The sequence below is a fragment of the Oncorhynchus tshawytscha genome, linkage group LG16 (genome assembly GCF_018296145.1).
Source record: "Oncorhynchus tshawytscha isolate Ot180627B linkage group LG16, Otsh_v2.0, whole genome shotgun sequence".
In the NCBI taxonomy this organism is placed as follows: Eukaryota; Metazoa; Chordata; class Actinopteri; order Salmoniformes; family Salmonidae; genus Oncorhynchus; species Oncorhynchus tshawytscha.
In genome coordinates, this window is record NC_056444.1 from 64,800,597 (window position 1) to 64,823,981 (window position 23,385).

Genomic DNA, 23,385 nt, shown 5'->3' on the forward strand with positions numbered 1-23,385 from the left:
TTGGAGTTTCTCCCATGCTTCTCTGCAGATCTTCTCAAGCTCTGTCAGGTTGGATGGGGAGCGTCGCTTCAGTTATTTTCTGGCCTGTCCACAGATGTTCGATCGGGTTCAAGTCCGGGCTCTGGCTGGGCCACTCAAGGTCATTCAGAGACTTGTCCCGAAGCCACTCCTGCGTTGTCTTGGCTGTGTGCTTAGGGTCATTGTCCTGTAGAAAAGTTAACCATCACCCCCCCCAGTCAGAGTGCTCTCTCACAGGTTTTCATCAAGGACTTTTCTCCATTCATCTTTCCCTCGATCCTGACTAGTCTCCCAGTCCCTTGCCATTATGGGATATTGTGTGTAGATTGAATTGTTATTTAATCCATTTTAGAATAAGGTTGTAACGTAACAAGGCTGTAACGTGCACACAGAGAGCCTTTAGAAATTATTCTTATTCCACATGTTACAGCTTGAATTCAAAATGGAAAAAATAGATTGTCATTATGGGGTATTGTCACCCATCTACACACAAAGTGAAAACATGTTTTTAGAAATGCTTGCAAATGTATTGAAAAATGAAAGAAATCTAATTTACAAGTATTCACACCCGAGTCAATACTTTGTGGAAGCACGTTTGGTGGGCATTACACTGTTGAGTCGTCTTGGGTACGTCTGCATCAGCTTTGCACATTTGGATTTGGGAATTTTCTCCCATTCGTCCTTGCAGATTTTCTCAAGCTCTGTTAAGTTAGATGGGGAGTGGCAGTAAACAGCAATCTTCAAGTCTTTCCACAGACTTTCAAATGGGATTCAAGTCCGGACTTTGGCTGGGCCACTCAAGGACTTTCACATTCTAGTTCTGAAGCAATTCCAGCATTGCTTTGGCTGTATGCTTGGGGTCATTGGCAAGACAATGTTTTTTTGTTGTTCATTTATGATGATTGGTACCAGTTATCACAAACCAGTACTAATTACACTGATTTTAATTGGGCAGAAAAAATATTCAACTTCATTTAAACACAGATTCACAGCCCTACTGTAGCCTTGAGGAAAAAATGTATAGGGTTGAAGTGGGACAGGGAACTTCAGAGACAAAAAGCTAAGTGCCTACAAACCAAGGAGGGCCTACAAACCAAGGATCTATAAAGTCCTGTGATCTATAAGTGGCTCTAAACCTTGAGGAACTCAGGTGTGCCACCAATCCTTTCCTAATCTTGCTTTATATTTTTTTACTTCACAGGAATGCCTGTGGAATTTTGACTTGGGACGCACATGTCTGTACATTTTTCAGCTGACTAACCGACCCTCATTAACCAGTCAACAAATGGTTAAATGTTTTCCAAACAGTAAAATGACGAGACTAACAGAAAATGCTATGCATGCATACTTGGAACTGACATTGGGTGAAGCACTGATAGCCTATGCACTCGAATGGAGAATGGGAGGCAAGCTTAAAAAAAAAAAGTAATTTAAAAAAAATCATAGCCGTTACAGTTTAACACACGATTGCATTTAGAATTGCTATTTGTTGCACAATGATTGGGCTTATAAAAGCACATTTCACTCCAATACCAGCTGACAGGTAATGAAAATATACGCACCAATTTAAACTAAATTACACAAATTAAACTTATAGACTATAAGCATAACCAGTCAAATGTAATTTCGGTGGCTAACCGATTATCGGTTAACATCCCTACTTGGGAGCACTAGCGCCGCTCAGATAATACATTTGAACATTTCACAGATTTTAAACGTGTGCCATTTTTTACTTTGTCTGAAAACCATTAGCACAGGCAAGTCTGATTAGGCATACCACAGACTCTGCCATAGAAACAAACAGAGCATGGCTTTGTGCCTGTGGTTGCACCTTCACAATACAGAAAACCGCTCGTCTGTACCTCAAACCATTCAAAACTTATTTTTTTTAAATACCCATTTTACTGGAGCTACATTTTCTTTCTGGCTCAGAAATTCAGCACTAAATAAATAAATGGCATAATAAAAAATAGTGGGGATATGACAGCAGTCACCAATAGTCAATTATTTATATGTAGGACACCACAGTGAATGTCTGTTTCCAGGGGTCATGGTCACGTTTCTTAGTCATCAAAATGAAGCAATCCCGTGACATGGTTTCTCCAAAGAAAGGTATCCAATACATCTGATCAGAAGCTCTCCATATACACGCTCTTTCCACCGAATGCTCCACATACACACACAGGATTGAAATGAATGCTTCCAGCTCATCAACAGAGAGATCCCAGGCAGTTTCAGCCACAGTAGTCCCTGATGTGCTGTAGCATTGTCCATCTCACATAAACAATGAAAGCTGGTGAGTGCGTTGCTGATGTTTTTTGCTTAAGAGGTGTAGGGCCTGACATTTTGTGCTGATAATTGTCCCGTAGCATTGTCACCGGCTTGTTCTATCCAAGTGGTGCCGTCCATTCCCCTCTCACCGTTTCATTTGGGTGGTGGAGCGGGCCCCTGCTCAGTGTACACCGTTCTGGCTTTTTTGCTTTTCAGGCTGAAGCCCAGAATCAGAAGAATAATGAGAGATGTCATGATTAATTTCTTTCCCACTATCCAAATAGTTTTCCTTCAGATCTTGTAGCAGCGCTAACCTAGCATGTGCATCCATTCGTCTCGGTCTTCTTGACATGGTAAATTGTGCACGCTCTCACTGCGTACTCCCAAGTAGGCCAGAGTAGACTGTTAATTTGGTGGACTGAGATAGGGTACATACCATTTTGAGATTATAATTACAAAATAAAAAAATAAAACAGCCCGCCATGTTCTTTATTCACAATTGGTGATTACATAACTATGCATTGTTCACTTCCTCATCAACTCACCCATCATACTTCACTTCATTCATTTAACCTGTTGAGATACATAAATTAAATTAGTGACCGTATAGTTTAGGTTCAGTTGAGGCAACTTGGGAGAAGGCGCAAATCGGCCCTACTTTCGGGAAGCAGGGCAACGAGGGAAAACCTTTTTTTTTTTTAAATGACATACCCTCCTAAAACTTGTTATAACTCCAGTTCTGTTTGTGATATTAACATTTAAAAACAGCAGCGTGTTGAAATATTTAGGAAAAGTCAAGGACAGAAGGGGTCATGACTTTAAAAATGGCAGAGAAAATGTTTCATAATCATGAGCAGTCAGAATAACTGCTTTAGTGGTTATAGTGTTAAAGGGGTAGACAAATTAACCATCATGAGCATAAGAGACTATGAAAATATTTCTAAAAAACCCTATTTAAATATTTTTTTAATTCTTAGAAAATAGATGATTTGCAGTAGGTCTGTAATTGGCTTGGAGCACTTTGCTTTCCACTCACTTTGTAGAGTTCACCTAATATTAACCCTTCCTGGAGTCACGTGTCCAAACCCACATCTTCAGCAGACAGACACACCACCACTCCATCTGCTCAGGGATTCAGCCGGCCCTGAATCTCCCTCCACACATCGCCACCATTACAAAAAGAACAGAAAAAAAATCTATTTCACCACGCAACCCTGGCATCAATTAATGATAAAAAAAGAGAAGTGGAAAAAAGGTTTACACGCAACAAAGAAAATGACTCATCCATCGCTGCCTGCTACATCCGTTTAAGAAAAAAACGAATCTACAGGCTGTTCCAGAAACTGACAGCGAGGAAGAGCGTGAGTGAGTGAGCGAGCGAGTGGGTGAGTAGACAATCATGCCAGTGCAAATGCAGCCCACAGCTGAAGTCAGGGGAGGAGATTTATAGCAAAACGTGGAAGAGGGCAAGTGGGGAAAGCACATAGATGCCACTAATTCAAGACCCACTTGCTGCACTTACCACACTTGTCTAGGACAGCAGAAAAAGACCTCACACACAGCAAGAGTCAGAGTTCATTACTGTACAGTGTGGGAGGTACCTGCAGGAAAGCTACTCTGCTCCACACAGCCAAGCCCCAGACTACACATACACACTGGTGGATCCAACCAATGCTGTCTGCCATGGAGACAAATAATTCTCTATCACTGAATTAAATCAGATTGACCAATCATAATTTAAAAAATCATAAATCAGGTCACAGTAAAACATCTGTTTGAACAGTGAATATCTGATTGCAAAATCTGGTACAAATCTGGTACACCACCTCTATCCAACAGAAGTGTAAACAACAAGGCCTTATGGACAGAATGGGCACAGCAGCAAACAGCTACATTGTCCCTCCAGTCCAGAGAGGAGATGGATGTTTCTCTGTATTCCTCAGCCAGGCATGAGTCGCTCCCACATGAAACCTACGTGAGGGAGGAAAAACAACAACCAAGCCCATATGGGGAAAATAATGAGAGAGCGGGAGAGAGGCAGTTCCGAAAATCATTACCTCACTCTTATTTGGTGTTGGCTTAGTTTGTTTCTCCCTCCCACCCTTACTCAGGGAAACGACGGATTGTCTGTGTTAATGCAGCAGCAGTGCACAGGAGAAAAAGGCACAGTTTTGTTGGCTCTTGGCTGGTACTGCAATGGGGGAGTGTGCTGCAGCCTGCCATCACATCATCCACTACTACTGCACCACCATTACACTACTGCTGTAGCCTACATCTCCTAAAGCTGACCAGGCCCAGGTGGCACACAGGACAGAGTTATGAGTGCAGATCCATTGAAGTATTTCAATTCCTGGCTAAGGGGAATTAAAGGAGTAGTTTGCTATTTTACAACATGTTAGATGGTTCCTCACCCTGAAAGTAGGCTATGAGCCAGAAGAAATTCTACTCCATAGTTTGGTTCTTTAAACCGCCACTACAATATGCAGCTAAAAATCTAAAATGGCAGTGGTGGGGGCCTGATATCACCTATGACCACAATCACTGGAAATCAACTTCATATTTGGTTTGATGTTACTTAAAGGTGACTTGGCCATTTTAAAGCTTCAATGTCGACCTGACCAAATTCACATAGAAATTAGTGTTATAGATCTGTTACGTGCACAATTTCTATGCTTCCCGTTCTTAAGTTTTGTTTTTGCGTCTTTTATACCAGTTTTAAACCGCTGAATAAACAAAATATTTTTGGTTATGGAAAACATATTTCACAGCGGTTTAGACAGTACAGTGATTCTCCACACTATACTTGCTTGTTTGGTCACAAACTGAAATTAGGCAAACTATTAGAACTTTTGTAACCAGGAAATTGAGTAATTTCTGCATTTTGAATCAAAAAATAAATACGTGTTCACATGCTCCTATCATTACCATTTCATTTTAGGTAGCGGTGGCTAGAGTTAGCTGAAGTTTGTAGTGAATTTTTTAAGAAAACCAAACCATGGATTACAATTTCTCCCGGCCCATAGATGTTCCTGTCACGACTCCCCTTCCCATTCGGGTGGCGCTCGGCGGTCGTCGTCGTCGGCCCGTAAGTGGGGTGACCTTAGTTCACCGTGTGTGCATAAAAAAAAGCACTTTATTGAACTCTGCCTGATTTCACCCTCACGACACCCAGGACCTTACAATTCCTCACCCTGAAAGTAGTCTAACACATCATGTAGTAAAATAATGAACTACTCCTTTAAAATACCAAAAGGGGGTTTAAATAAGGAAAATGTAATAACATACCATGCTTTTTTTGCATTTAATTGTGATAAGGTAGGAAGCAACACATTAAAATTGTTTTGGAAATTTGTTTGGTACATTACTCAATGCTAGCTCTGTACAGGCTGGCTAGCTAGTTAGAAAACATAGCTACATCCAATAAAACCAAAGTCAATATCAGCATGTGACGTTGGTAGCTAGCTGTAAAATCCCTGAAACACACTGCACTATCAACTTAGGAGTTACATTCTCACAATTCCGAACCTGGTAGAGATCATGTGTTTAGCTCAAAACTGAGTTGCTGAGTTTGCTATGGAAACGTGCAAAGGGCAAGAACCTGCTGGCAGGGAGCCGAGAGGGGAAAACTGCTTTGCAGTATTAAGGGTATTAATCTGACGGCACATACTCTGTCATGACGATATAGACTGATGGATGTGTTCTAGACAAGTATGCCCATACCATCTATTGGCTGATTTGGCAATCTGGAGTGCAGGTTATCGTTTTAAAGGTATTATAACATGTGATAATGTGTTCTCTAGCAAACAAGTAGCCTCCCAAAATGTCAGAAATTCTAAGCACAAAGATAGTCCTATCCCCTCAAAAATATTTGCTCTGCCATCTGACTGTACAACGCATTTTCTTTATATTTGCAGGGGAGGGTCGGGCCTCAGATTTTCACTTTATCACATATTGTCGGGCGGTTGCCGAAAGAGGGTTATCACCAATTGCGGGAAGGTAAACAAACAGCTGACCAGTCACTACTGTGCATGTCTACCACTCTCAAAGAAGCAAGTCCCTCAGATCTTAGACCAGTCAGTCAATTCACTTTTGTTATAGTCAGTATGACTTGACGACTACAACTAGGGATATAACAATCTTTACGACACTTTGTCCATTAAAATGCAACAACAACAAAAAAATCATAGAACTCCAGAAATTCACAATGCAGCTGCACTGCTGCCTGCAATGGCTTGGGCCCAGTGGAGGCTGAGGGGAGGACGGTTCATAGTAAAACAGCAGGAACAGAGCGAATGGCATCAAACGAGCGGCGTAGCCACAGGTAGGCCTGGGTGTTTGATCTCAGGCCTACCCCCCAAAAAAGTTATTATTCCATATACATTTTTATTTGTATTTATTTTATTAAATCTTTAAAAGAAATGCATGTGAGATGTATTTTCTATGGGTAATTTTAATATAATGTAATAGTCCGTGACGATTAAGTTGGCTTCCGACTATTGGTTACATTTAAAATAAACTCATACGGTGGTTTACCTGAACGTCACATGGATAAACTTTGTAGCGCATAAGCTAGCAAGCTCTACCATGCTAGCTTACTCAAATTGACTCACCAGCTAAGGTAAATTAGTAGTTCTAGCAATGGCAAACCATATGTTGACCGCTGGGTTTTTAGAAAAAAAGACAACTGGAGGAAAAAGTGTGTGCCAGAAAATAACTTGGCTCAATCTACCGATATCTTCCAGAATGAGACATTAACAGGTGGCACCAGGATAGAAACAACCGCAAAAGCCATCACAACCACAAATGCGACGTTGAGCCAGGCATGCTTGCCTACCCCACCGTCTCCTCTCGTTCTTGATGCTGCAGGCGGGGGTGAACCTGCAGTAGGTCCACCGACAGATTTGTCTGCCGTTGATGAACCAGCCTATCAACCAAAGCTAGCAAAGTTCCCTTCGAGTATGATAAATCACGCTGCTTCTCTTCAAGGTGGTATGACCAGTTTGTGTGGATTGAGTATAGTAAAGCAAAAGATGCAATTTATTGTAAGTTTTGCAGTCACTTTCCTGGGGCAAATGTCAAATTCAGATTTGTACGGGATGGATTTAAAAACTGGAAACTCACAAGAAATGCTTGCTGCAAACATGAGAATAGAAAATTGCATGCTAGTGCCCTGGCAAAATTTGAATCCTACAAGGCGACCCATGAGCCTAGAAGTCGTGGGACTGTTAAACCAAATACATGGTGATGCAAACATGGATTTTATAGAAAGAAACAGTGCACATGTTAAAGTGGTCATAGATATTGTTCTAATGTATGCAGAGCAGGATATTCCAGAGGGCATAGAGAAACCGAAGAGGCAATCAACAAAAGGTAACTTTTTAGAAATCTTCAATTTAATCTCAAAGTATGACTCAGAAATACAAAATAGATCAGAGACTCTGGGTTCGCGCCCAGGCTCTGTCGTAACCGGCTGCGACCGCAAGGTCCTTTGGGCGACGCACAATTGGTCTAGCGTCACCGGGTTAGGGAGGGGTTGGCCGGTAGGGATGTCCTTGTCTCATCGCGCACCAGCGACTGCTGTGTCGGGCCGGGCGCAGAGCGCGCTAACCAAGGTTGCCATGTGCACAGTGTTTCCTCCGACACATTGGTGCGGCTGGCTTCCGGGTTGGATGCGCGTTGTGTTAAGAAGCAGTGCGGCTTGGTTGGGTTGTGTATCGGAGGACGCATGACTTTCAACATTCGTCTCTCCCGAGCCCGTACGGGAGTTGTAGCGATGAGACAAGATAGTAGCTTTATGAGCCCAAAAATTCAGAATGAGTTGCTGGAGTGTGCAGCATCATTGTTACTATGCAGGATAAAATATGAAGTTCATTCTGCACCTTCTGCGTATTTTGCCATACTAGCAGATTAATATAAAGAACAATCTAAACGAGAACTTATTGCTGTGTGCATCCGATACATTCATGCTGGAATGATTAAAGAAAGAGTTGTTGGGTTTATGGAAACAGCTGATTTGTCTGCACAAGGAATTTCTCTGAAAATACTTGAAGTGTTTCAACCCCTGGAGTTGGATCCCACTATGTGTGTGGGTTTTGATGGCGCTTCAGTCATGTCAGGGAACATGTCCTACTAAAGCAAAAGGAATATGTGCATTGCAACTCCCACCCTTTGAATTTGGTTCTGTGCAAAGCAGCAAATGTGACATGTCAGTACTTTTTTTGACACAGTAAACCAGCTACACACATGTATGAGTGGATCCCACTGACATATGCTCTATTCATAGAAGCACAGAAAGAGTTGCATCCCGATAGAACTTGTATCGAGCTAGAAATATCCACAGATGTACTTTGGAGTTCAAAATCAGGCTCTGTGAGTAAAGTGCTTTTAGAGGTTCTTGCAGATTTTTCAGAGGCTTGTGGACAAACCAAACTAGAAGCCGATGCCCTCTTACAACAAAGCCAGAACAATACGTTTTTATTCCTGTTAGTCACATTTAGCAAATTGTTTGACACTAGTGATTTTGCTACGAAGGGATTACAAAGCTATACATTATCTGTGACGGACTGTATTGATTTAATTGAAATCCTCAAAAGCAGCTTTTCTACATTCAGAGATAACTCGGGGGAGACTTTGATAAAGTTCAAGCTAACTGAAGAGATGATGATTAAGCATGATATTAGTAATTGGGATGTGAGTGCATCATGGCAGCGAAAACTGTCTGTAGTCAGTGTAGTCACAACTTCATTAGGGAAAACATCCAGCATCAAGAGTGACAGTGACCTGAGGCAATTTTGGAACAATATTCTAGACAGACAGATTACGGAGTTAAACTCAAGATTTCAAGAAGACACATATGGGATCATGCAAGCGTCTCCTTTTCCAAAGAATCCCAAACCTGCGGCCTTAAAGAGCAGCTGAAGACCATATGCGATCATTATGCAATATCAATTGAGGATGCTGAATTCAATGTTTTTATTCTGCAGTTGAGTCACAAAATCAACATGGGAACGAGTGACTTTTCCTCCATAATGAGTGTACTTGATAGCTGCCCTGATGATATTTTCCCTTATATAAACTCTGTTAAGGATCACTGTCACACTTCCAATGACATCATGCAGTGCGGAGAGACTTTTCTCAACAACTAGGATTTTTTTTAAATAGTCTTCGCACATCAATGTCAAGCGCCCGGCTGATCCACTTCAGTTTGCTGTCTTGAGTGTGAACTGACAGATACATTGGATTATGATGAAATCATCACTATAGTCAACTCAAAGCCTCGCTGTCTGCACCTTGTGTGTAAGGTACCTTTTTATAGTACTACTGCCTGTCGTGGTATACATGGTAGGATCAAATATAGGCACATTTGCCCATCGAGATTAAAGTGTGCCTGAAGATCAGTTTTATGTTGTTGGCAACTGTCTTATTTTAATATGCTGGGATAAGTAATTATTTGTATATGTAACAAGTTTGCTCCAAGTACTATGCACTAGTATAAAACGATTGGATTACGAAATAATATACGGTGCACATCGCAAAATAAATGTAATAAACAAGTAGGAAAAAAATGCCTATTCAAATTGTTCTATTCAAAGAATTCTGGCTACGCCCCTGCATCAAACATGTGTTTGATACCATTTCACTTATTCTGCTCCAGCCATTACCATAAGCCCATTCTCCCCAATTAAGGTGCCACGGACTTTCTGTGCTTGGGTCTCATTTGTCCCTTTCAGATGGTTAAGCATTGCAACTCAACTAACATTATTGTAGGCCTACCTCAATTCCACGTCGCAAAGTTTACATTTCCTTCTCATTAAACTGCCATACAGGACTTTGTTGATGTTGCTTGCCTTTCCTCTGCTATTTTTCCAAAGGATAACGATGTAGTGGTGGTGAGTCGACTAAAATAATTGATTCCTCAACTTTGCACGTCGACTCACATTTCTGAGTGTAAAGATTAGTTTCCGCTAGGAATCGACACCTAAGATTCTGTATTTTTGGAACGGAGGAGACTGTTCTCTGAAGTACGGCAGCTAATCAAACACTTGTATCTTTCATAAGAGAGAGAGAAAGAGAGGCACAGTATAGGCCCCCAGCTAGACAGTCAGAGCTGTGTACTAGGCCTTCGATTGGCAATCAAAAGCTGTATCTTGCAATGTAATGCTTAATCTCACAATTTCTTAGCTTGCAATGTATCGCAACTGCAGTAGAGTAGGACCTAGCATTAATGTGCTAACTAACCTTCAAACGAGCTTCAATGCCATACAACACTCCTTCCGTGGCCTCCAACTGCTCTTAAACGCTAGTAAAACCAAATGCATGCTTTTCAACCATTCGCTGCCCGCACCCGCCCCCCCGACTAGCATCACCACCCTGGAGGGTTCTGACATAGAATATGTGGACAACTACAAATACCTAGGTGTCTGGCTAGACAGTAAACTCTCCTTCCAGACTCATATTAAACATATCCGATCCAAAATCAAATCTAGAATCAGCTTTCTATTTCACAACAAAGCCTCCTTCACTCACACCGCCAAAGTTACCCTAGTAAAACTGACTATCCTACCGATCCTTGACTTCGGCGATGTCATCTACAAAATAGCTTCCAACACTCTACTCTGCAAACTGGATGCAGTCTATCACAGCTCCATCTATTTTGTTACCAAATCACCTTATACCTCCCACCACTACGACCTGTATGCTCTAGTCGGCTGGCCCTCGCTACATATTCGTCGCCAGACCCACTGGCTCCAGGTCATCTGTAAGTCTATGCTAGGTAAAGCTCAGCCTTATCTCAGTTCACGATAACACGCACCCGTAGCACAAGTTCCAGCAGGTATAGCTCACTGATCATCCCCAAAGCCAACACCTCATTTGGCCGCCTTTCCTTCCAGTTCTCTGCTGCCAGTGACTGGAACGAATTGCAAAAATCGCTGAAGTTGGAGACTTATTTCCCTCCCTCATTTCCCCCAACTATCTGAGCAGCAAACCGATCGCTGCAGCTGTACATAGTCCATCTGTAAATAGCCCACCCAATCTACCTACCTCATCCCCATATTGTTTTTATTTGATTTAATTTGTTGCTCTTTTGCACACCAGCATCTCTACTTGCACATCATCATCTGCTGATTTATCACTGCAGTGTTAATCTGCTAAATTGTAACTATTCGCTCCTTTGTAACTATTCGCGCCTATTTATTGCCTACCTCCTCATGCCTTTGCACACACTGTATATAGACTTTTTTTTACTGTCATTGACTTGTTTGTGTTATTAGCTTGATTATTGTTTACTCCATGTGTAACTCTGTGTTGTTGTCTGTGTCACACTGCTTTGCTTTATCTTGGCCAGGTCGCAGTTGCAAATGAGAACTTGTTCTCAACTAGCCTACCTTGTTAAATAAAGGTGAAAAGAAAAATGAATAGGCAAGGATATTCTACACACAACATACACTTGCATCATTAGCAAAGAGAAAGAGCAGGGGTGTAATCATTCATCTAAAATTAGTTTCTATTGGCCAAATTCAGGAAGGTCCCATTTGCACCCATTTAAGAAACATAATCAGCATAATGAATACGCACCAGGCGAGCCAGCGCGACGGAGAGAGGGGCAGGCTGGGTGTGCATGTGTCTTGGTAATCTGTCTTGCATGCTTCGCAAAATTCACCAAAGTTAGCCTTTTCCGCTCTGGTTTTATTTAAATTACACAACTTTTCCCAGGCCTTTATAGCCTATTGTCTAGTTGGGCTATAACACAGATAATAATGTTTGTGATAACTGCAGTGATTTTAATTTTGTGGAGGGGACATTTCAGTCTAGGATTTTCATAACGTTAAGGATCCAAATTTCATCTAAACGTTAACACCCCGCACTACAACAGTGCAACTGAGCATTACAAATGATTGATGAGATTAGACACATTATGCAATAGAGACAATAGCCACCATCTAAGGTTTCATGGTTTCCTGTGTTAACGAACAGCATCAAAGAATAAGCATAAATGTCAGATGTTCTTAGTTCGCACAATATTTGCAATCACATTGTATCCGTTCTCTTTAGGTTTCCCATATGCATTCCAGAGGTACTCCATTTCAATAGTCAACAGCATTTTGTTAAGTCAATAACATCCCTGGGATGAAAGGTGAACACAGGAACGCAGCATGAGCGTAACTGTAGCCTGTGGTGTAGGCAGAAAGGTCACTGAAGCATAGTGGTGTCAGCTTTCACCTCCATACAGGGAACCCCACATACAGCAATCAGACAAATACATCATGCCAGAGGAAACCAAACAAAAAATTATATCTAACTACCCCATTAAGTCACTCTAATGCATGCTGCGTCACTGGGTAATATCTGTCATCTGATCTGACAGAGTTCCTAAGAGAGAGGAACGCGGGTGTTGGTTTAAAGCATACTATAGCTGGCAAACTACAAGCACAGACACAAAACAAATCTGACCCGAGAAGACCTCAGAATGGCCCCAAAAAAATAGCACAGAACCAAACAGATGCTACCAAGGACAAGAACAACAGGAAAACAAAGACAGAAACCCAGAGCGAGAAAAACATTTCAACAAGCTACCTCATATTACACACCTCTGAGACAGACACCAAAATGAAAATCAGAACCATTCAAAAACAGGAGGAGAGAAGATGAGACAGGAGTGGAAGGAAAAGGGAGAGAGTGTGGAGAAGAACACTTCAAGCCAAACATGCTCAGTCCTGTTCCATGGGCTTACCCCTGTGTTCTGTATTCACAGAAGATCCACAGGAGTCAGCAGCTCTTCTGTGCAGTAGTGGCGGTGGTGAGGATGAGGGGTGGGGGTCTGGGGTGCGCATGACTAGGACACAAACAGGAAGGGGAGGAGGCTGCAGTGGGGGGCTTGTTGTCTCTCAACCAATCCTATCCAGTGGACTCAGTTTACACCCCATCCCTCCCTGATCCACTCGACCCATGAGCTGCGGAGAGAGGAAGGAGGGGAGCGAGAGAGCGGGAGGGAGGAGTGGATACCCCCCTTGCGCTGGGCCTCTTTGTGAGGACAACCGGTCAGAGAGGGAGAGCTCAGACCAGAGTCCTTTACAAAACACAGCCCCTCCCTACTGCTATGCTCTCTCCAAGTCCAGGGATCATACCCTGCACAGGACAAAAGCATGTGAATTCCTGCACTGCAAGCCCCAGGGATACACTTTACACAGCAGCACATCAACACTGCCCATTAAGGCTTAATGAGCACTACGAGCAAATGTTATTGTAGCAGTAAAAACATTAAGGTAATGGTAGTTAAACTAGTGTAATCGAGTAGCCAAAAGTAAAACAAATCTGAAGTAATCCTTGTTCTCTGGTAACTTTAATTCCATGTTGTATGCACTGTGCAAGGCCTTTACAATTGATCGAGTCACCTATTTAGAAAAAAATTAACACTATGAAAACCTTTTGGAAAAAGTCAATGTCCTCTCCAAGAGCGGTTTTGTTCAAACTTAAATAGTTCAATGGAGTACTTCAACTCGTCGTATTCTTTGTCGGCATTGAATGCTAGCACAGGATTAACCAGCCATGTGGCTTCTGTCAACGTGCTTGGAGACTAACAGTGTCAAGGTGTACAGATCAGTCATAGAAAGCCGCCTGGCTTGCCTGTTAGAAACATTGGCCACCCCTGGGGATCTCAAAGCCCCTAAGGCCAAGGCCTAATCACAAAACTATAACATCAGCGATTTTTCTAAAGGCCTGAATTATACCTACACTTATTTTGTTCCATTGCAATTACACTCATGTGGAAACCATTAGCCCCCTTTTCAAAGTAATCCACTACTCAGGCTGCAAGGCTACTGGAGTGTAGTGATTTAACAGTTAAATACTTAGGCGTAACCTGCATCTTCAAGGAAAATAGTGAAAGACAGTGAGGCAAAGGGTATTAATTAATAATGGCATGGGGTCTCCACTCATTAAAAAAACGGACCATTTTTATCTTGTTGAATGATCTCCCTCGTGTCACTCATAGCTGGGTGGTCCTACGCAATGCGCAAAGGGCCTTCCTGCACAGCAAGTTATTTGTTTGCAATGTGTGGTTGGGGGAACACAAATGATACACCTTCAGTTCTGTTTTCAAAGCATGTACACAATTTCACAAGCCTTGCCCATATGGGAGCCGTCAAGAGAAAGCTCACCGTCTGTACAGCAACACGTGCACTCACACCACAAGCCAGGGAATTGCTGTAGACCAGCAATAGCCAAGATACTTGGACGTGTTTGTTTATGGTGTTGGAAACATTTCTGCTTGACAGTTTGTACTGCACTTTGAACTAACCAGCTACTAGGGCAGAACTCAGATGAGCTGGGAACACTTGCCTGAATGGGGGCCTATTATGTAGGGCCATATAAAATGCACAATGTGGAGAACGCGGAAGGAATACAAGACATTCAAATCGTATTCAACAATATTCAAAAACGTTTTGGCACTTAGGGAATCAACTAAATGTAATGAAAATGTATTAATTTGCCCAAGTTTATCATAAGACATGAACAGAATGCATCAGTGATTTGTATCTCCTGCAACTTTCTGAAGACACATTGAAAATTCCCCGTTTGGGTATGTGTGGTGCGCGAGTGTACCACTTTGTGTAGCCATTAGCAATGATGCTAATGAAAGTCTTCTGGTAGATGGAAACTCTTTCCCAAAAACCTTCTCAATTAAATGTTAGCTACAAAGTAGCCTATGCTTACTTGGCAGAATGATATGATTATTTTCAAACTCCACCATCACATAAAATCTCTTTGATAACAACTCTTGCCTACAGTTTGAGGGTAAACAAAGATCATTGGCAGTGCTAAATCTTCTGGCTCTTTCCCTATCGAAGTGAACCTCTGTTCTGCTCTGGGGAGGTGAGGGGTAAAGGGTTTTATCAGCACTGCCTCAGAAAAGCATGGAGTGGCTCACAATCTGACCACATCAAACAGCCCAACCATGCCAGCCAAGATCTCTGCATGGTAATGGCTTCTGAAACAATACAGTGACTCCCAACGTAATATGGCCATCAGCTACAAAAAGTACCGTAGACAAAGTCTCTTTTCACAGAGGTACGAGATTTAGCCTATGGGATAATGGTGCAAAAAACATCAAATTTACCCATACATCAGACCACAAATAAGGCCAGACAACAACATTTAGGAACAGTCTGCGCTGCAGAGAACGCTGACAGAATCCAGACATTAAAATTAACAATATTTTTAAAATATATTTAACTTTTATTGAAATCAACTAAATGTATTAACTTATTAGAAAATGCATTAAATTTTCTCAAGTTAAACATAAGACATGAATAAAATGCATCATAAGACAAAATGCAAAAGCACAGGAATGCTCGTCTGTGTGTCGTGCGTAAGCATGTCTACATTTGTAGCCATTAGCGACAATGCTAAACGATAACCATCTTCTGAATCAGACGGAAAGGCTTTCCCAAAACCTTCTCAATTAAATGTGAACTACAAACTAGCCTATGAATCCAGTGGCCATTTGTTTAGCAAACTCTGCAATCACATGAGGGTTAGTTACAGAAACACTGCTAATGAAACAGTCTCTTGCTGGTATACACTTCCATTAAAAGAGTAACTACTCAAACAAAAACATTTTATATTTTTCCCCAGGCCTCAAAAGTAGTCTGTGGTTCAAGCAAGTGTTGTTTTTTCTATTAAACAAGTGATTGACAGTGAAAACCTGAAGCAACAAAACAGAGAGAACAGAATTTGGGGGGGAAATAAATGATAAATAAATTAAATTAACCACTCACTTAACCACTCAAAAAAAAAAAAGCTAATAGTCTGGTAAAGTTATGAACACTGCCATGTCACTTGAAATGTGTCTGCAACAGAGAATGTCTCTATAGATTCACATACAGGAGGATGTAACAGTACCCACATAGCTACTTTAGTGAGTAGGGTTACATGCACACAATAATGAGTATTGTGGATAGTCAGATTAAAAAGGTGACTCAGCAACCTTTCAATCTAATATTCATTATCTCCAGAATCAAACCAGTGTCTGTGTGTGAAAACGGCACATTTGTAAGTTGTAGGAAGAAAACAAAAAGTGCGTTAAAAATTAAGTCACTTTCAAACACAGATTTGCAGTGATATGGGGGGGAAAAATACCCTCTCTCATTGCAGGTTTTGAAAATCATTGTTTTTCTTACTTTTAACACCTGAAATATAATTAACATAATTTTTAAAAATCCATCTGTTGCACATTTTGGGGAATATTCAGAAGTGGAAACTTTCCATGGGAATATATGCAATTAATATTAAGATACCATTTAAATGTAGAGGTTTTTATATCATATGGAGACAGAACCCTTTTACCTTACCATAAGTAGACATAACTGCAAATTATTAAACCATTCCAATAGAAGAAAAAAAAACGATTTAGTTACGAACTGAACTTTAATGAAATGAGTTGACACTTCACATAGGAATGCTGATAAGGGAATAATGATCCCCAATGATCCATCGCATCTCCCAAAAACATTTTCAACATACATCTGTAAAATGATAGTCCAGAAACGAAAGCTTTGGTTGTGTTCCTCTCAGACTTCCATGTGTTCTTCCTGAACCTCCTCAATGTCCACCTCTTGAACATCAGACTCTGAGGCCTCATCTTTCAAACTAGTTGAGGAGGCTAGTTGTCAGGCTCAAAAAGCATCAAAATTGCCCGGATGGCCACCAATTTCTCAACCCTAGTATTGGTCAGACTGTTGCTTGCTTTGGTGTGTGTTCCCAAACAAGGACCAGTTGCGCTCTGAGGCGGCTGACATTGGTGGGATTTGAAGGATGATGGAGGCAAAAGAGGAAAGAGCCTCAGATCAACAAAGTCCTTGCCACCAGGTGGCTGATGAGATATGTTGGCACGAATCCCATATTGCATCTCCATCCCAAAGCCCTTGCTTGGAAGTGTACTTCCCCAGACGCTTTTTGATGTATTTCAGAACTGCAGTTTCCTCTGCTTGGAGCAACAGTGAACTGGGCAGGGCAGTACAGATTTCTTCTCTTATAACTGCAAGCAGAGTCTGAACATCAGACAGGATGGCATTGTCTCCCTCAATCCATGCAATGGCTACTGCTATAGGTTTCAAGAGTTTCAGGCTGCTTAACACTCTCTCCCAAAATACATTATCCAGGAGGATCCTCTTGATGGGGCTGTCCATATGGGCAGACTGTAATATGGCCATTTCTTGGAGAGACTCCTTCCCCTCAAAGAGACTGTCAAACATGATGACAACACAACCCAACGGGTGTTGCTGGGCAGCTTCAATGTTGTGCTCTTATTCTTCTCACTTTTCTTGGGGAGGTAGATTGCTGCTATAACTTGATGACCCTTCACATACTTAACCATTTCCCTGGCTCTCTTGTAGAGTGTATCCATTGCTTTCAGTGCCATGATGTCCTTGAGGATCAGATTCATGAGCAGCACAGCCAATGGGTGTAATGTGAGGGTAGGACTACTCCACTTTAGACCAAGCAGTCTTCATTTTCACAGCATTGTCCGTCACCAGTACAAATACCTTATGTGGTCCAAGGTCATTGATGACTGCCTTCAGCTCATCTGCAATGTAGCGACTGGTGTGTCTGTTGTCCCTTGTCTGTGCTCTTGTAGAATACTGGTTGAGGGGTGGAGATGATGTAGTTACTTATTCCTTGCCCATGAATATTCGACCACCCATCAGAGATGATTGCAATACAGTCTGCTTTCTCTATGATTTGCTTGACCTTGACTTGAACTCTTGGTAGATAAAGCATGTCTGGTTGGAGGGGTGTATGCTGGGCGAAAAACATTCAGAAATCTCTTCCAACACACATTGCCTGTGAGCATCAGAGGTGAACCAGTTGTATACATGGCTCAAGCAAGACATTCATCAGCATCTCTCTGACTACATTCCTCCATTGAGTCAAAAAAAACTTCTGATTCCAGGAGGACCCTGAGCTGTTGCTATCAATAAGGTGTCAGATTCATAATTTTCACCTCGAATAGAAGTAGAGGGACTTTTGTCAGAGCTTGTTTGTTGTAAGTGCTGAGGGAACTTTATGCACTTGGCCAGATGATTCTGCATCTATGTTGCATTCTTCACATATGATTTGGCACAGTATTAGCAAATGTACACAGATTTTCTCCTTCTACATTAGCTGCAGTGAAATGTCTCCACACATCAGATAGTGCCTGGGGCTTTTTCCTGTAAAGATTTGATTAAATCAAAATATATATAATTTAAAATGAAACATGTATGGAAACAGGTGAATTAACACTTAGTTAGCAGGCTCAACCAAGCTAAAAACCCACATGGTAGCAAAAACTGACTAGCAGAAATTGTTAACAAGTTGTAAATTATTTAAACACACTTTGTTGTAGGCTACTATTTACTAGTTAACAACAAATTATGTGTCAAAATGTATTCACCCCACCCAGTATTGTAATCAAAACTTACCAGAAAGCATGTAGTCCTTGGCTCAGACAGTGTAGTAGTGTGGGCTCAATAGAATCTCATTAGTGTGTAAGATCTTGAGAATCAGCTGCACATGTGATGGAAGAATGCACTGTGCATACAGAGGGTTGCAATTCCATTGAATTGGGGATAGTTTAACCAAAATAAGCCACATTACCTAGATTTCCTTATGTGTATCGTATCGCACAAAAAAAGTTCACTGTTACAAGCTAACTTTTTGACGAATTTAAGCAAAATTCCAGGGCTTAAATTCCCATGGAAAATTTCAGAAGAAATTCCAGGTAATTTAGTGGAAAGTTTCAGACAGTTTGCAAACCTAGATAGAGATGTGTTTTTTTGCATGAGCTGCGTCTCAATCCACCACATCCGCCAATATCGCCCTTCCGCATCTGCGGTGAAAGGCGGCAGAGCTACAGTGGTGTTTGTCAGACCATACACTTCCCGAAAATTGGTCTTCTCCCGAAAACATCTGTAGCATCCAAACGGTTTGACCTATTATGACCACTATTGAAACCAGAGACTCTCACAAAGGTGTTCTCCGCTTTGATCTAGGATGCCCACAAGCCTCGTATGAAGGTCCCTGGAACCAGTTTTTAAAAAATGAATGGAAGTATATGGAGATATTTCAGACACTAAACTAAGGGTTGAAATAAAAAAAAATACATTTTAGTTCCCTTATCTTTTTTTGGGACCCATACAGCTACTTTAGTGAGTAATTAGGGTTTGTGGATACTCATTAAAAAGGGCAACTCAGAAACTTTTCAACCTCATATTCATTATCTCCATCCATCATCAAACAAACCAGTGTCTACATAAGAAACAAATGTCACATTTCTAAGTTGCAGAAGAAAAAAAATAAGTTAACTGATATCAAAAGTTTAAACATTTTAAAAGCATTGATGTTCAAACAGATTCACAGTGATTTGGGAAGAAGGAAATACCATCCGTATGGCTAGAAACAAATGGCAGGTTTTGAAAATCATTGTTTTTCTTACATTTAAATCCTAACCTGCATTTTTTTAAAGAACTTTCTGATCTTTTTTTAACCACAGATGATAGAAACGTGCCCTTTTCACATATGTAGACAATTGGTTTGGTGCAGAGTTTCCCTTGAATATAATAGTTTAAAAAAAACATCTACATGCTTTCAAGAAATACTATTTCCCTAATAATCTTGTTTACATGGACACATTTAAAAGCAGGCTACCTGATGGGACGTAAAAGAAAATCGACAATCAAAATAAACATTCTACCACATTTTTGCAAAGCCTATTTGATTCGATTTAGGACAGACCTGTCAGAAACTTATGATATATTTTTTGACTGTCTTTTTTGCCATGTACAAATGAGTAATTCAATGTGTTTCTATGGGAAATAGCAGCAAAGGGTAAAGTACATTACCTAAATGTTAAGATTTTTTTTATTAAGTCGGTGATTGTATTAGCAAAAAGTGATTAAAAATATGAATTTCAGCAGGACCGCAGTTGTACAAGAAAAACAGAATCGTTTTCAGAATTGACATTTTCACAAGGATCGACTGATAGTAACTCAATAAGTAGGTCTACAATTAATAAGTTTACCCAATAAAAAATGATATTAAACCGATTATGCAATAGTCATGTAAACACCATACTCTGCTTATCTTATAGGTACACTAGGCAGAAAAATCAATGCCATTTCCTAGTTGCTAAAATTCAAATAGTTTACCTAATTTCAGTTTGTGAGAAAACAAATGTAAAGAATCATTGTACCATTTAAATCGCTGTTAAATATCTTTTCAATAACCAAAAATATTGTATTTTTCTGCTTTTTGAAGCTGGTGTACAAAACAGAAACTAAAAGATGCAAAAACAAAACTTAAGAATGGGAAGGTAGAACAAAGTACCTTTTCTTAGACTTGCTTGCAATGAGAATGACAGATCGATAAGTCACATTTCTACATGAATTTGCGCAGGTCCCCAAAAAGTTACATATTGCTGCTTTAATCTGCGTAAGGTCAAAATCAAGAGAGCATTCGCAGATTAAAACACCTGGATTTCTAAGCAATCTTTCAAAATGATTACGACACGTAATGACCTTAAAATCAACATACTGGTGCATTTTTTTATTTTACCTTTATTTAACTAGGCAAGTCAGTTAAGAACAAATTCTTATTTTCAATGACAGCCTAGGAATAGTGGGTTAACTGCCTGTTCAGGGGCAGAACGACAGATTTGTACCTTGTCAGCTTGGGGATTTGAACTTGCAACCTTCCGGTTACTAGTCCAACGCTCTAACCACTAGGCCACCCTGCCGCCCCATTTGATCTGCGCATGTGCTAGCACCAGCCGAGCAAGTCTCCCTCTTCAGCGTGAGAACTGTGTTCGGAACTGAATGCATGCATCTTAGAAGTAGCTTGCACATACAAACTTTATATGTACGAACTCCGAATCGAATACGCTTAGCAAAAATAACATGTTCGCTGTGGTGGAACGTTTATTTTGATTGCCAGGTTTCTGCTAGTGCCGAGCAAGTTACTTTTCGGTTTTCAAACAACTAATAACAGTTGCTTTGGGAAGCATCTACTTGAAAACACATGATCTAAGTGATTGATAGTTGATATTCAAAAGTATGCCTCATTTACTTTGAAGAACTACAAAATAGTGATTTTGTCAGATAGCATAGGCAGCAGTTCTATAGAGATGAGATGACTTGGAATGAAATAGTAGGGAATAAAACAAATATAATATACACAACTGAAAATGTTGAATTAAGTAAAGTAATGTGAATAAATAGTTAATAAGTAATAAGCAGTAATGGGCGGTCACTACCATCATGGGACTGTTATTACCCGTTTTATTCTGTCTTTTTACAGCATTCAACCCACATAATGCATTTGATGTTTTGAAAAAAATGATCGAACCGAAACCAAAAAGCACTAATCACTCAGCACTATGTTCTGCATTTATCAGATTACCATCAGGTAACCTGATTTCAGATGTGTTCATGTAAAAATTATAATTAGGTTCTTCTTGCAAAGTAAACGTTTTAATCTAACTATTATAATAAGACTATACAAAAGCATCGCTTTTGTGTGCATGTAACCAACCGCACTGAATGTTGTTGCTAGAAAATCCCGCGACCAGATATCAAAACTCAATTCAGCCTCGATAAGAGAAAGGAGTTGAGCGTTCCTCAACTAGCTGCATCACAGTCCCTGCTGTATTGGATGAATCGAGTTTGTGAGTAACGTTAGTTAACTAGCATTATGCAAACTTGCTAAAAAGCTATGTTCATACCTGATGTGGCATGTCACGTTTCTTTACTTTGCTGGGTAGGGTCTCCGGGACTGTTAAACTTGAAGCCAGGTCGAGAATTTTCCAAATGTTTGGTAGCTGGTGAACGTATTCTTCGTTCAATGGAAACTTTTCTGGTGTTAAACTGAAAGAAATGGCAATGGATCACACAAACTTTACGTACCCGTAACGGGCTAGCTATGACTAAAGACGATAAATCAAAACATTTATTATGCAGAACAAAATAGCTAACGTTAGGAGTATAACTCGCTAACAAGTAATATTGTAGCAAGATAGCTAGGTAGCCATATTAAGTAGCTCGTAAAGTATATAACAATAATATTCACCAACATTTCCAAATTAAACGCAGTAAAATTACATTAACTAACTACATTGTCAGCATGTTAAAATATTAACAAACTAGCTGGCTAAAATGCCGCGAGCTAGCCGCGCAGTTGCGAAGCGCCAGCAAAGCGTGCAGCGCTGCGCGAGCGAGCGAACCATTTTTTTCAGTCTCAAACGCATCAAAACACATATTACTAAAAGTCAGTGGATCATTATCAAATGTATTTAAAACGTTTGCATGTTATGAGGACCTAATTGTAAGCTTATTAGGAAAACAACTTACATTAATCCATACGGAGGCAAATCTTTAATCTACCCATAAATAGCTACGACCACCACTTCTGCGTTGTCCCGCCCCATAGCTCAGCAGAAAGGCATATCTGTAAGTATATCACCGCAAGCAACCAATCATAACAAACATGTAAGAATAATCTCTCTTTTTATTGGACAGGAGCATGACAGTCTCATATCTTTGGTCGAATAGAACTCCTCGGAATTTATTGAAGACGATGCCCCCCTGCCATGTAGGGGTGTGTCCTGACGTCATAGAAAACCAGCTAAGCGCTAAACAATTCGGCTGTTGTGAAGTTTGGAATTATGTATGTGTATTTGGGGATTTCTCATAATTACTGAAAGGAGAATTGGAGAATGTTGTTGTTTTTCTGCAGTGATCTATGATTATATCGCAAGAAAGAGACATTAACAATGTGGATACAAAAATGTAAAGTGTTTCTGGTTATGAATTATACATTGTCAAAGGCTGCATCAAAGCCTCTCTTCCTCTCTGCATTGAAAACGAATGCCAACTCCCGAAGAGGAGGGGGATCAAGAGGTTAGGGAAACTGATTTTGTATGCAGCCCAGTGTTGTTGTTGATATAGAGCTTAACTTGGGGCACATGCCTTTCTGGAGGTAGTCTGAAGGAATGACTGTCAGGCCTCTTTGTCTGTCAGTGATCATGTGTGAGGCTGCGAGCTGAGCTTGGGTAGGTTGGTT

General features: G+C 40.7%; 1 protein-coding gene across 2 annotated transcripts in view; it reads right to left on the bottom strand.

Annotated features, from left to right (window-relative positions):
- LOC112244981 (vitamin D3 receptor A) overlaps window positions 1–22,821 on the bottom strand; it is an 86,284-nt gene extending 63,463 nt beyond the window's left edge. Inside the window, exons 1-2 of one of the 2 annotated variants that reach the window (XM_024412899.2) lie at window positions 22,674–22,821; window positions 22,049–22,190 (exon numbers count right to left, since the gene is read on the bottom strand). The gene's annotated coding sequence lies outside the window, so the exon portion shown is untranslated. Of the gene's footprint in view, window positions 1–13,021; window positions 13,093–22,048; window positions 22,191–22,673 lie in introns of those variants that run through there. The other variant, XM_024412900.2, reaches the window with a different exon arrangement.
- Between the last annotated feature and the right edge of the window lie 564 nt (window positions 22,822–23,385).